This window comes from Anolis sagrei, chromosome 5, assembly GCF_037176765.1.
Source record: "Anolis sagrei isolate rAnoSag1 chromosome 5, rAnoSag1.mat, whole genome shotgun sequence".
In the NCBI taxonomy this organism is placed as follows: Eukaryota; Metazoa; Chordata; class Lepidosauria; order Squamata; family Dactyloidae; genus Anolis; species Anolis sagrei.
Genome location: NC_090025.1, coordinates 69,166,273 through 69,182,261, shown reverse-complemented (window position 1 = coordinate 69,182,261; position 15,989 = coordinate 69,166,273).

Sequence of the window (15,989 nt, the reverse complement as noted above, 5' to 3'; positions counted from 1 at the left end):
AAGTGTATTAATAGTTTTCCTCTCCCCAAGCAGTGGGGAGAGAAGAAAACAGTTTGTCTGCCTCCCACGAGGGAGGGAGGGGTCACGTGATCCCTCCAGGATGCAGAGGGCGTGGCCTGCTATGCAGGCGTGAGCCCAACAGGCGCATTCCGCGCTTGGAAGCTGGTGAAGTCAGACGTGCGCGGGAGACGGGACCAGGGTCCAAGGAGCAAGAAGAGTCGGTAAGCAGAGAAAGAAGAGAGAGAGCTGAAGATCCAAGGGAAGAGGAAGAGAGAAGAGCTCGGGAAAGGAAGAAAAGCGGAGTGGAGAAAGAAGAGAAAGAAGAGCCAGCGCCAGACGTCGAGGATACCCGCAGGTCTGTTGCGGGGATGGGGGGCTGGGGGTTTCGCCGCCTACCCCCTCCCCCCCCTTATCTCATCCATGGGAGCCGGCGTTGGTCGGGGACTTTAGGGACGGGTGTTGGGCCCAATTTTTTCCCCTTCGCTCACCCAGCTCCTGACTTGGCGGAGGCTGGGTGGGCGCTCGACCGCGGGCTGGGGGTTTATTCGGGGGTGCGCGGGCAGGCTTCGCCCCCATATCGCCCAATCCCCCCCCTCTCCGCCTCCTCCGCCTTGGGAGCTGCCGCTTGCCGCGGCAGGGCCTTCGCGGCTGGCGGTGGCGCTCGGCTCCGGCGGGGTTTTTTGGTGAGCGGTCCGGCCTTAATGTTTGAGCTTTGAGCCCGGGGCCTGCCAGGGTGCGGCTCCGGGTTCGGACCCCTATCCTTCCCCCCCCTCCTTTCAGAGTGCACGGCGGGGAGTTTTTTCCCCCCACCTATGCTCATCGCGACACGTGCGGCGGCCCATTTGCGGGCCAGGTCGCTGCTCGTGTGTCGGGCATTTACCAGACTAGCTAGGCGGCGCCGCCGCGGCTTTGCTCGCGGGGTGCTGCCCGGCGAGCTTTAGGCCGCGTGAGGGTCGAATAATTAAGTTAGCCACATCGTTTGGGCCGGCTGTTTGGTGCAAACGGGCGCCAGTTATTGGGCGCGAACGGGCGCTTTTTTTTTTTTTTTTTGGTCTTGGCCCAAACGGGCGCTATTTCGTTCCAGCGCGAACGGCCGCCAGTTATTGGGCGCCACTTTGTTTTTGGCGTGAACGGGCGCCATTTTGTTTCGGCGCGAACGGGCGCCATTTTGGGTCACTCTTTAGTATGGCGCGAACGGGCGCCATTTTGTTGGCGCGAGCGGCCGCCACTTTGGCTGCTATTTTGTTTGGGCGCGAATGGGCGCCATTTCTTTTTGGCGCGAACGGGCGCCATTTTGTTTCACCCGCGCCAGCGGTCGACACGCGCTGGCGCCATTTTTTTGCGGCGCAAGCGGGCGCCATTTTGCAATGCACTCGCAGCCGCCTGTGCTATATTAATTCATCTAAGACTGTTATTTGCTCGAAGGTTTTTTACTATAAGAAGACGCTAATAGATAAAATATATATATATAAAAAAAAAAAAAAAGGAAAGAGAGAGGCCAGGATAAATTGGCCTGGGATAGAGGAGCTTTGCAGGTGCGGATATGAATTTATACATGTACGCATATATATATATAATAACATTAATAAATAATAAAAAAAAGGAAATATGTTTTATATATATGTGTATATGTATGTATATATATATATATGCTGAGACTAAACCCACAAGGCTTTTGATATCCAGCTGCCGACTTGAACTGCGGCGTTAAGCCAATAAATACATAGACATATATAGATATATATATATTTACAGTGGTAGACTGCAGTTTATCAAGTTCAGAGCGAAACTTAAAATGCAAATGTGAATAGATCAATAGTCCCATGGGGCATGGGTTATGTTACACAGTTTTGGTTAAACGCAAGGAGGAACCTAAAATGTAAATGTGAGTAGTTCAATAGACCCCAAGGGGAGCGGGTTATATACGGACAGGTGCGCATACCACTTGCTGGGCTTGCGAGAATCCTAAATTACAGGTGTGTACCAGCTGACAGTCAGGGTCGGCTTGCAAAGTCAGTGTCATAGTAAAACGATGCGGAATTATGCCGGCTATAAAGGACACTACTTGGCATGTTCTTGTGGATGACGAAGCCAATTTTAATTTTCTTGCAGGAATGGCGCCTAAGAAGAATGTGGGCGGCCCTAAAGGAAAGGGACCCGCAAAGAAGACTTCGGCGAAGCGCCCCATTTCGCCGCGCGCCTCGTCATCTGAGGATGAGGGCATTTCGGCAGAAGACCTTGATGCCTTAATTGCTAGAATGGACAAATTTGAAAGGGAGAGGGGGTTGGCGGTGCGGGAGGCTGGGCCGCGCCCGGCGCGGAGGGCCAGCAGGAAGCTAATCTTTAACAACTTGCTTTCCCGCATGTCTGTTTTAGAGGCCGGAAAAGGAGCCGAGGCTCAACGAAGAGACCAGGCCGGCTCATCAGAGACCATTCAGAGCGAGCAAGACCCCCCTGCTCCAGAGTCACCTCTACCACGAGCTGTCGAGGGCCAAGAGGGTTCCCTTGCTCCTGTGTTACCCCAGTCACATGCTGGCGAAGGGCAAGAGGCCACGGCCGGTGGTGCATCAGTCTTACCTGGCCCAGTCCAGGTGGCGTCGCGGCGTCAAGCAGCCAGGGCGGTACAACAGCCCATGGCTGTGACAACGCCAGTCGAGTTGCCAGCTCATATTGCACCAGCGGGCGGGAGCGCGGCAGCTACGTCAGGCCACGCAGCACCTCAAGCCGTGACTCAGGACGGACCTTCTACGTCCTCAGGTAACAGCACCACACTGGTCTGGCCTTGGGGCAGAGACCAGACACAAAACATTACACTTACTGGCGCTGAGGTGCCCGCAGTCTCAGCCGGAGGGTCAGCCGCAAAAGCTGGGCTTTGGGAAGCCACTTTGGCCCCTATATCATTAGAAACAGCGAGGACAGGCGAATCGAACCAATTCTGGGGAACCGATAAATGGGTGCTGCCGGTAATCACAACAGCGGCCTCAGCTTCCCTGGGTTCCCATTTGTCCCAAAAGACCATAGATAAGATTCTTAGAAACGAATACATTGACATCTTTTCGCTATATTTTAGGGAGTTAGAAAAGAAAGAAAAAGAGGACTTGGACGAGGAAAGAAAAGAAAAACTTAAAAAAAGGAGGGTAGAGCAAAATTGGAAGAATTGGATAGCGTGCTACACGATATATGCTTCATTGCTGGTAGAAGCTCACCCTTACAGGGCCAAGTCCCTTTTCAAGTATCAAAACATAATATATGGGGCTTACGTCAATTACTCAGGACAGGCGTGGCTAGTATATGACAGCCGTTTTCGTGCTGAGGCCGCCACAAAGCCTAATAAGCGTTGGGACCTCATCGACAGCCAGCTGTGGATGGAGGTAATGAATTCAACCAGATCAGTATCTGGTGAGAAGGCCGATAGTGGCCACACCATCCAGAATGCAAAATCATTGCAGCCCTTTCGGCAGGGAAGCCCAGCACAGCAGATGCAAAAGCAAAAAAGTATGTGCTGGGAATTTGCGGCCCAGGGAGTCTGCGCACGCAAGAATTGCAAATTCCAACATGCCTGCACCATTTGTCAGGGAAAGCACTCAGCTAAGAGTTGTTTCAAGGGAAAACCCTCACGAACAACGCCAAGAGAGGCCCAGTTCAGCCGAAAGAATCCGGCCCAACTTAGCGTTCCAAAAGGGCCCCAGCCCAATTAACCTGGGGCCCCTTAGCTGGTGGCTAAAAAAGTACCCTAATAGAGCCGCTGCAGCTTATTTGCTTCACGGATTTATGGAAGGGTTCAGAATCCCGGCCCATGGGCCACGTTTCCCCGGTTTATCACCCAACTTAAAGTCATTGCTTGGTTTTGAAAACATAGTTAAACAGAAGATCGAGAAAGAGCTAAAAGAGGGTAGGGTGGCTGGTCCTTTTACTGCCCCACCCACGGCTCAATTTAAGGTTTCCCCGTTGGGAATAGTCCCCAAAAAAGCCATCGGAGAATACCGCCTCATTCACCATTTGTCCTATCCCAAAGGGACATCGGTGAACGACGCCATTCCCGATGAGCAATGCTCGGTTAGCTACACTTCATTTGATGCAGCCGTACAACTGGTGCGGCGTTACGGGCCGGGAGCTGAGTTAGCCAAATGCGATATTAAATCGGCATTTAGGCTGCTCCCAGTACATCCGGCTGACTTTGAATTGTTGGGCTTTCAGTTTCAAGGTTCGTTCTACTTCGATAGGGCGCTGCCCATGGGGTGCGCGGTGTCCTGCGCAACCTTTGAAGCGTTCAGTACGTTTCTTGAATGGGCAGTAAAAACAAAATCGGGCCTTAGAGGTGTCGTACATTATTTGGACGACTTTCTTTTTGTAGGGGAAGGCAATTCAGGTGACTGCCTCACCCTACTACACGCCTTTCAGCAGTTAGCGCACTCCTTGGGTGTGCCTTTAGCGGAAGAAAAGACTGAGGGTCCCCTCACAGCGTTGACATTTCTAGGAATAGAACTGGATACTGTTAACCAGTTTTCCAGGTTGCCAGTCGAAAAAGTGATAGCTTTAATCGACAAAATAGAACAATTTGTGTTACAGCGAAAAGCCACCCTCAGAGAATTCCAACAAATAATTGGCCATTTAAATTTCGCTTGTAAAGTTGTTGCACCAGGGCGGGCTTTCCTTCGGAGGCTGTGCGACGCCATCTCTGGCATAGCATTGCCCCACCATCGCATCAGGCTGACGTTAGAAATAAAAGCAGATTTGGACATCTGGCTGCAATTCCTGCGCCGCTTTAACGGAGTTTCCTTCTGGCGCCAGGAGTTGCTGATACATAACGCCTTACAAGTCGCCTCAGATGCCTCGGGCGCAATTGGATTCGGAGTTTATTTTGAAGGACGCTGGTGCGCTCAGAAGTGGCCCGAGGAGTGGCACACTCTAGGCATTACATCTGATCTGACCTTTTTGGAATTTTTTCCCATTTTGGTAGCGGTCTACCTTTGGGCGGATAGGTTTGCCAATTCCACGGTCCACTTCTGGTGCGATAACATGGCCACAGTACAAGTTATCAACACACTCACATCCAAATCATGTAGGGTTATGGGCGCTGTGCGGCCATTTGTGCTGCAATGTCTTAAATTTAATGTCTTGTTTCGCGCATTCCATGTCGCGGGGCTTAACAACGCCTTGGCTGACGCTCTGTCTCGTATGCAGATGGAGCGGTTCAGACTGCTGGCACCCGCCGCGGACGCCTTCCCGGAACGCATGCCAGACCATCTCTGGAAGGCTGGAGTGACGAAGCGGCATTAGGTATGAATTTGGCGCTAGCCCCTAGTTCGCGAAAATCATATGCCAGGGCGGTACAGGAGTTTTTAGATTTTAGGAAGCATTACAACTTACCTGAAATCATGCCGGTACCTTATGATCAGTTGACCCAGTTTTGTGTATATCACAAGAGGAGGGGCTTGGCAGCACAATCTATTAGATCGAAGTTGTCGGCGCTTGCATACTGGTTTAAGGCCCAGGGGATTTGCGACAGCACCGACGACTTTCGCCTGCAAAAAATTTTAACCGGATGGGCCAGACAGCGCGGGCATCCCAGGGATGAACGACAGCCCTTCACGCCGGTAATTCTGAGGGGTCTTAAACAACTTTGGCCCAGTTTGTGCACAACACACTATGAGCAGCTTTTATTCCATGCGGCGGCGTTGACTGCATTTTTTGCAGCTCTTCGGGTGAGCGAATTGGTGGCGTTATCCAAAAAAGATACCTCACACCGCGCGCTCTTAGCTTCAGATGTCAAGATTTTTCAAGAGTCTATGGAAATCAGAATTAGATCTTCCAAGACTGACCAGGGCTCGAAAGGCCAGGTGCTCAGGCTCCTGAAATGCGGGGAGGACGATCTCTGCCCCGTGTTGGCCATGACGCGTTTCACGTCACTTCGGGGCAATGGCGGAGGTTACTTGTTTTGTCACCAGGATGGAAAACCGTTGACAAAGTTTCAGTTTTGGGCGATCACAGCCAAGGCCCTTGACCTTCTGGGTTTGGGTCACCTTAAGTTTGGGACCCACTCATTTAGGATTGGAGCAGCCTCCGCAGCAGCAGTGATGGGATACAAGAGTGAGGAAATAAAGGCCCTGGGCAGATGGAAATCTGGTGCTTTTAAAGGCTACATACGGGTAGTTTCCTCATAACTTGTTGTTATCGTTGCAGGTCGAGTAGGGCTGGTTCATAGAAGAAAGGTCCTGGTTTGCGGACACAGTTATGTGTTCTGGGCAAGGAGAGAGGCCCAGAGGACTGCCTTTGGCCAGCACTTGAGCCTCGCGGCTACTGCAACCGTGGAATGGAGAGGCGTAAGAGGCCTTCGTTGGGACGGTTTGTGCCCCTTGTTGTTTAGTGCCAGGAGCGGGCCCCCTCCTGATGTTTTGGTTATCCACCTCGGTGGAAACGATTTGGGCCTTTTAACAGGCAAAGCCCTCTTTGTGCAAGCGCGGGCTGACATTAGAAAGATTTGGCGGACATGGCCCCGGGCACACGTCGTGTGGTCTGCTATTATACCACGTCGTAGATGGCTAGGTGGAGGCGACGTGCGTAGGCTGGAAAAAGCCAGAAAGCGGGTGAACCGGGCCATGCGTGTTTTCATGATCCATCAGAGGGGTCATTACATTGAGCACCCAGGCATCATACGTGATGACGAATCGCTATACCGTGCTGACGGGGTGCACCTTTCTGAAGTGGGCAACCAACAGTTTCTGTTGAATTTGCGAGAAGGTATCCAGAGGGTGTTGGAGGAATTGGTGGGGGATGGGGTCGAAATAGACATTTGACCCCAATCCGTGGCATAAATAGTTAGGGAAATTCCTGTTAGTCAGTGTGCACCTAGGGCACCCCTTTAAGGGGTGACAGGTCATTAAGTTGAACATTCACCTCCGTTAAAGGGTGAAGTGTTGTTAAATGGCCTTGAATGAGATGAGTCGGGAGGCGAAAGCTGGGAAAACAGACTCCTCATTCATTTCCCTTCATGGTGTCTGGTTTTAAGACCAGATAACCCAGGTGCTTCGCCCGGAAATTATCATTGGCGGGTAGCGTGGCTACCTGGGTTAGTTTTTCACCAGTTCCTGGCACCCTTAAGTTAGTTAAGAAGTTAAATAGGTAACGTTAAATAAAAGTTGCCCAATTTCAATCCAAATATTGGTGTTGTGTCGTTTATTCTCGCGTTTTACTTCGGGGGTTGGTAGACAATAGTTTTCCTCTCCCCAAGCAGTGGGGAGAGAAGAAAACAGTTTGTCTGCCTCCCACGAGGGAGGGAGGGGTCACGTGATCCCTCCATGATGCAGAGGGCGTGGCCTGCTATGCAGGCGTGAGCCCAACAGGCGCATTCCGCGCTTGGAAGCTGGCCCACCACTCCCGCCCATTAACAGTATAATTTGCGGTTGCCTGCGGAACCGGGTAGGAATTTTTTCCCCCTTCTTGATTTTTAAGGGGGGGGGGGTTTGCCTACCCTATACTGTTTAGGGGCTAGACAGAGCGGTGCGGTATTTGCTAAATAGGTTAGGCATAAATAGTTAGGGAAATTCCTGTTAGTCGGTGTGCACCTAGGGCACCCCTTTAAGGGGTGACAGGTCATTAAGTTGAACATTCACCTCCGTTAAAGGGTGAAGTGTTGTTAAATGGCCTTGAATGAGATGAGTCGGGAGGCGAAAGCTGGGAAAACAGACTCCTCATTCATTTCCCTTCATGGTGTCTGGTTTTAAGACCAGATAACCCAGGTGCTTCGCCCGGAAATTATCATTGGCGGGTAGCGTGGCTACCTGGGTTAGTTTTTCACCAGTTCCTGGCACCCTTAAGTTAGTTAAGAAGTTAAATAGGTAACGTTAAATAAAAGTTGCCCAATTTCAATCCAAATATTGGTGTTGTGTCGTTTATTCTCGCGTTTTACTTCGGGGGTTGGTAGACAAACACCCTCCTTGCGTTTTCTCCATCTTTTGGCTTCTGAAGTTTCTTTCAAAGAGCTTTATAAATTGGGTTATATAATGTAGTAAGCGTAATCCTCTTCAGCTATGCATTTTTGGGGCTATGATGTCACTTGTGGGCTATCTTTCTCAGTTGCAAAATAAAAGCTTAACCCTTTCTCCTCCAGATTGTCCCAATTGTGTCCTTTAAAAATAAGTAAGTGAAGAAACTACCTGCACCCAGCCTCTAATATGAATTTCCCACGAAATGATTGTTTCCTTTACTTGCACGGCAACAACATTTTTTAGAACTTCCTACTCCTTCATGAATTTTGCCTCATTACAAAAGCTAAAGTTCAAAGTATTCTTCCCACTTGCTTAATAAATTAAATATAAAAAGGAGTTAAATTGCAAAGTGCTTACTACTACAATTTAAATAGATGTGCCATGAGAACTGGAGTCCAATATCATCCACAGGTCTGTGGGTTCTGAGTATACACATCTGACAAGGATCTTATGACTTTGATAGTTCACATTCTGTTTCCTCAGTCTGATACAGGTATATGTTAAGCCTGAAACTCCAGAGAAGAGTAGGATGTATTGTAATAAGGGACAACATTTCATCTAACTGCTGCCCAGAAACCTTTTTTTTTTTCATCATTTCAAATATTTGCCTGGTGCATTGCTGGGTCTTTTCTTGTCTTGTCTTGTCTTTTCTTTTCTTTTCTTTTGGTAACACCAATATAAACTTCCAAGAGATTGGAAAACTTTTCAAAATAAAAAAATTCTAGAATCCCCTAGCCAGGGGGAACCAATATTTATGTTGGCTGGGATATTCTGAGATGTATAGTTCAAATATGTAGCATATTTACATTTTGTTTATAGTAGTCCTTTTGTTTTGCTTATTCACATTAATATCTCAATGTCTTTTTCTACAGCCAACTATATTTTCAAACAGGGGAGATATATATCCAGCAACATGAGTGACTTTATCGACTGGAAAAAGAAAGTTTTTGGGAACCCATTAAATGCAAGTTTCTCCATTGGCAGTTGTTTAATCAAAGAGCTTTGCCTGGAGAGGAAAAGTGTTCTTAAAATTGGGCAGAATGCATTGTCCAGTCACATTTCTACCAGCTTAAGAGGGTCATTAGAGCAAACAAGAACAGCTCATGGAACACCAGGCTGATTGACAATCTTCCAGTCATGTATGGCATCCCGTCAAGGGAACGATAAACCCCTTGTGTTTTTGCTGCTTGTCTGGGACATTAGAAACAGGAGGTTTGTCAGGCACTGGCAAGACATAATACACACCTGGTGGGTTATTTGCAGCTTAGAGGTCACAAGTTGTTCTAGCCCAAATCTGTTACAATGCATGCTACAATAATGATGATGATGATGAGAAAGGGGATTAAAACTTGAAAAGATTCAAAAGAGATTTCCCCCTCCTTCTCTACTTCCAACCAACGTGCCAGCAGCAGGGAGGGGGAAACAGCCACTGGATCATTCAAAACATTCTTTTGGAGCTAATCTGCATTCCTTCCAGAGTTCAGTCCTGAGTACCCATCAACACCAAACCATGCTGTTTACAGGGTTGGTTTAATGGGTTCTTATTAATCCTGGTCAGCTGGGTGCATTCTTTTCCAAACTAATCAAGCACCATCTCTTTCAGGTGCTCCTTCAGCCAAGTGGCCTTGTTACTTGTTGGAACATAGAGAAACTAAACGAGGGAAAAGAAGGTTAGGCAATTACAGATGAACAGTTGCTGAATGTTTTGCTTTCTTGAAATTGTCCTTCACAAGGTTAGGTCCCTTCATCAGCCATATCAGGTAAAGGTGGTCAGTTGAAACATTCACACCTAGCTCCAGCAGACAAAAGTCCTTTGTCTCACCCTGGTCTTTCCACAGATATATAAACCCATTTTCCTACTTCCAACAGACCTCACTACCTCTGAGGATGCTTGCCATAGATGCAGGCGAAACGTCAGGAGAAAATGCCTCTAGAACATGGCCATATAGCCCGGAAAACCTACAACAACCCAGTTATTCCGGCCATGAAAACCTTCGACAATACATATCAGGTAAAGTTTCAGTAAGAAAAGGTTTTTGTTATCTCCATGGTAGGAAAAAATAACTGCTGCAACGTCTGTCAAAAGAGTTTTTTCTGTATGTTGAAGATGTCCATTTAAAAAAACCCGAACGTATCCTCCCCTATGAACCATCAAGATTGCTAAGATCGTCTGGAGGGGCCCTGCTCTCGATCCCACCAGCCTCACAGGCGCGGCTGGTGGGGACGAGAGACAGGGCCTTCTCGGTGGTGGCCCCTCGACTCTGGAACTCGCTTCCACTGGAGATCAGAACTGCCCCTTCTATCTTAACATTCAGGAAACAGGTGAAAACTTGGCTTTGGGGATTGGCATTCGATGAATGAGCCATGATCCTGTGACATGGATGGATGATGACGAATGATGATTTTTGATGACGACTGACCACTGTAACTATATGATTGTATTTTGCTATTTTAATGTTTTAGTGTGATTTAGAATATGATGTTTTAATGACTGTCTGTAATATTGATGTCGGAAACCGGCACGGAGGTCTCTCGAATGGAGGTGAGAAGACCGGTATACAAAACTGCTAAATAAATAAATAAAATAAATAAAGGCAAGAAGCAACAATCCCAGCAACTTGGAATAAGCTAGGGATGGGGAATCTGTGACAACCCAAATCAAGAATGTTTACCAACATAGCTGTGGCAAGGCTGGTAAAGGATGCTGGTATGAAATATAAGAACATCTGGAGGATTTCAGGTTCCCTATCTCTACAATGAACAACCCGAGCAACTCCTCAGAGGGTTACATCGACTAATTAACAGGATGATGAGGAAGATTATTGCATTTTCATCTCCTAATGGAGAACACCTTATTGTTATAATCATTTTCCATCTGATCCCTCCCATTCTCTACTGTATTCAGTGTGATTTCAATTCTCCAGCAAAGGATCGCTGCCTTGTCGTGGTGCTGGAGCTTGAGTACCTCAATGATGCCACAAGCGAAAATGTGAAAGGACACCCAAGATGGGACGGTCGTGGCAGAGAGGTCAGACCAAGCGCAATCCCTGGGGAAGGGTTAGGGTTAGGCAAACCACCCCAGTATGCTTGCCAAGAAAACTAAATGGACCAATACAACCAGAGAAAAGTTCTGAAAGTGGCTTGGACCGCAAGAAGATCCAACCAGTCCATCCTTCAGGAAATGAAGCCCGGCTGCTCATTGGAGGGAAGGATAGTAGAGGCAAAGATGAAGTACTTTGGTCACATCATGAGAAGAAAGGAAAGCTTAGAGAAGACAATGATGCTGCGGAAAATTGAAGGAAAAAGGGAGAGGGGCTGACCAAGGGCACGATGGATGGATGGTATCCTCAAAGTGACTGGCTTGACCTTGAAGGAGCTGGGGGAGGCGACGGCCGACAAGGCGCTCTGGTGTGGGATGGTCCATGAGGTCACAAAGAGTCAGAAGCGACTGAACGAATGAACAACAACAATTTTCCATGTGCATTGTTGTAACAATATTTGTATACGGTGCTTGAATTTGCAAGTGTAACAATGCTTAAATATATACATCTGGACTGATACTGTGAGAAACAGTTCTAGATGTAGCCTGGGGTTAATCATTTTCTGGGTGAGCCTGGACATAGGAATCAAATAAGCAGAACCTCCATTGGAGAAAGAAAAAGAGAATGAAGGGGAACATTAAATTAAACATCTAGTGGAACTCTGGTAACGTTACATTTTACGACTATCACAAAGAAAGAGGTCTTTGTGGCAACACCATCTTTTTCCTACAGCCACAATGTATGATATCTTTGTATCATTGAGGAACATTCTTGTGATGTGGTAGAACATTGAATCATATGAAAGTGTGCACGGACAAAAGATATAAAGCACCACTTGATGTATGGCACAAATTCTTGTGTGGTTTAGAAAAATCTACGGGCTTCACAATTAAAGTTGTATATCACATTCAAAGCTACATCCCCCCTTTTGTGGACAACAACACCTGCAGTCTTTCAGGTAGTATGTCCAATGCCATGCCAGCTGGAGAACTCTGGAAACTAGGTAATCACCCCTGCCTCACTTTATCACACTCTGTTTATATCTCCTGTTAGGATGCTGTTTCTTTTACTGAAGATTTAGGCAGCTTCCAGATAGCAATTTATCATGGGCTGCTATTAGACCTTTCTGCATGCTTCCTGGAAAGTATCAATGTAGAGCCAGGAAGCAGGGGGGGGGGGGTGTCAGGAGTGTTCCCCCCCCATCTCCTTGTGTTACAATGGTACATTCCAGGAAGCATGTAGAGAGCCCTAATAGCAGGTAGTAAGTTTTTCCTTTTTTTCCTTTTATTTTAAAGATTTTAAAGGTTTTAGGGGGGATTTGGGAAGGGCCCATGTGACCCGAAGAAGCAAATTGGGCTGTGTGTACCAACCCATAGGTAGTCCCAGGACTACCAAGGGTCAGTTCTCACAGGGCCCATACTCCATTAGACCCGAGTCTTTCAGGAAGACCCAGGTCTAACTGAGTTTCAAATTAACTCAGGACAAAGCAGGGTTTTCCTGCTTTATCTCTAATTAATTTGGTATTACCGGAGATGTCATTTGGACACCCTTGGGTAAAACTGCGAGAGCTGCCGCATCATGGGCCCTGTCTGGATGGGCATCATGGGCCCTGTCCATCATAATATCTGGCATAAATATAATGTGTTTTGCCATGTAGAACTCTTTATGTATGCTCTGAAAGAACTGTAGCTAGGTTTTCAAAACCAATCTACAATTTAGAATGCTTTTATTTGCTGCTCAAAGAAATAGAGTAGAATATACAGAATATATAATACATTTTTGATTGATAGCATGGAAAGGCACACAAAATGATGTTCAAATGCCCAATGGATGTCAGACTTGAATATCCTTATGATGGGACACCTTCTTAATGACATTTTATAATCAATTCAAGGTGTATCCTGAATTTTGCTGATTTATTTTCTTTTGACAATATTTTGATAAAATTTATTATTCATGAACACAATGTAGACAATTTAATCTATGAGCAGCATGCCAGGTAATTTCCAAGGCATGCATAGGTAGAGTTAAAAAAATATAAACTATATGTTTTCAATATTGCTTTTTGCACCTTAATGAAAATAAATGTGTACTAAAAGAATTTTAAAGTCTTAGATAAATACACTAGCCCTATATTGATAGTAACAGAGTAAGACTGAAAAAATGATATGCACTGAGTATTTCATAAGAATTACTGGGTGTTACAGTATATTTATCTTCCTCTTGATATCCCCCTCCTATTTCCCATTCAAGATTTTTTAAAAATCAAATCAATGAAGGAAAATTTAGTGGGGGGGGGGGGATTATTTGAGGATTAGCTATGAAAACTAGCAACCTTATTGTGAAATGTATGCCATGAAATACATTTCAGATTTGCGAATAGATAGCTTATTTTTTTTCTCCGTAAACCCCATGAGATATGGAGGATACAGATCATAAATAATATCTACAAGTCTTGCTGTATATTAAATTGTAATAATTAGTACGACAAGACATTCCATTTTTAGGTTTTTACTGGCATATTTCTCATTTAAATTAATAGTCTCCTGTATTTGCATTAGCAAGGTCCTATAGTGGAGCATGTAATGGATGAACCCTAAGAAAATGTAGTTTGAGGTTAGTCTACAGTTCTGAATGAAATCATGTCACGATGCTCAAATGATTAATGGGCTTGGGCAGCTTGGCAGACCCAGTATCATTTGGAAACTAATAAATCTTTGAGCTGGGAAAATGAAACAAAGGGAAAGTGAAACAAATTGAATTGAGGAAGAGACTTGTATCTGGTAGAAAAAAATCTAATCTGAGTAAAGGTTTGTGAAACACTTTGGGGCCATTAATATAAGAAAACCCAATTAACCAGTAGGATTCCATAGAATACAGCCATGGATTTATAGTGGAAACACAGCACTATAATTGTATAATTTGAAGAGATACATTGTAAGTAATAGTAAAATACTAATTTAGCATTTATGAGGAATATTGAATGAATACCTGGTAACAGGAATATGCTAGTCCTACTGTGCTGTCTCCTGTTCTGTCATTCATTTCACATGGATAGCAATGAATATGAACAGGAATGTTCCTACCACACATGAATGCTCTCCATCCAGTTAGGGCCCTCCCAGACAGGCTAAAAGCCCAAGAGGAACTAGGATTTAAAGTCCCAGTTCCTCTTGGAATTGAGGACACAATAGCAGTCCCGAACCTTGGGATTTTGTAGAGGTGTGTGCATGTGTGGCTACATGCCATCCCAGGTCAAGCATTGAATTGTGCCTTTTGTAAGCCGCCCAGAGTCCCCCTTCGGGGGTTGAGAAGAGCGGGGTAGAAATGCTAGAAATAAATAAATAAATAAGCAGAGATTGTCCCAGGAGGGCATCTAGCTAACCCTCTATTTTCCCTGAAAACTTACCAGAGGGGCCTGCTTGCAACAAAATACTTACAAATATTCTCTATGTTTTGGCCACCTCTTACACAAAAGGTCTTCACTCTCACTCATGGTGAACTGGTTCTAGTATATAGGTTGTTATACAAGTGTAGATGTACCTCTTCGCACTTATAGCTCAAAAATAAGAAAGATTTCCCTTTAAAACCTTCTTTCAAATGGCATCCAGTAGATTGTGCAAATATAATTTAATATAATATAATAATATATGTGATTTTGTTAATTTTTATTATGTTTGAACACTGTGGCACCTTATATAATCCATATAGTTTGAATCACTTGAACTGCCATGGATCAATGCTATATCAAAGCCTGGTGGTGTAAATTGTAAATCCACAATATTGTTGATTGTAAATCCACAGCATTGAGCCATGGCATTTCAAGTGGTGTCAAACTGCATGAATTCTACAGTTTCTAGATGCACCTGAGTCATTCATTCTGATGGCAAGGAGAGCTAATTATCAAGCATGATCCACAAGAAATCGATCAGTCAACCTTGGGGTGGGAATTACAGCATTCCACAGGAAACCGACCCTCTTTCATATAAGGCTTCTCAGCTCGCTGGATTGACAGTGATGCTGACAAGTGCCCTGAAAATTAGAGTGCATCTATACTGTAGAATTAACACAATTTTCCACCACTTGAACTACCATGACTCAGTGCTATGGAATCCTGGGAGCTCTCTCTGCTTCAGTCCAAGTGAGTGTAGTAGAAATTTTAAAATACAGAAGTTGAGTGAATGGAATTGCTTATGTCTATGATATCTTATGAAATAATAAAATACAACCAACCAATTGTATTGGACAGTTGGTTATAAAAACAGTTACTTTTATAGTTCCAAGTCACTCTGTAATTATTTACCACTATAACTTAATACGTTTCAAAGTACAGTGCAACTCCTGTATCCATGGGCATAGATTCCCATAGATTCCCAAACTTCACATAACTATATACAATGGTACATAATAATTATATAAAACTGTATACATTGTGGCTGTGCAAAATTATCATTAGTCTTCATAAGCTGGATCAAATTTGTTAAATTTCATACTCATGATGCGATATCCGATATGCGGGCATAGCCCGCAACAAAAACTTAAGAATCAAAACTAACCCAAAACTTTTTTGTTTGTATTTTTTAAACCTCAGAAGCCTCCCAAAGTTAGTTTCATTTTCAGTGTAAGAAAGCAAAGCAAAGCTAAAAAGGCTGCCATTCCTCTTTAAATTAATGACCTTTCACCATTAGGAGAGCAAAGCAGCAGGGAGAAAGCAGAATTTGCTGGGAAAGAGACTGAGAAAGCACAGAATTCTTAGAAACATAGTTTGGGAAGGCGAGGAGCCCTATCCCAGAGAACTCAAAGGTTCTAAACTTTATTTCCCAGAATTCTGCTTAATGTTTACATGTTGTATATGCCTATGTTTAATGGTTTTAATGATTTTAATTTATAGTTATATGCCAGTGTTTAGTTATTGATTTTATTTTATTATATGTATGTCGGCATTGAATTATTACCATTA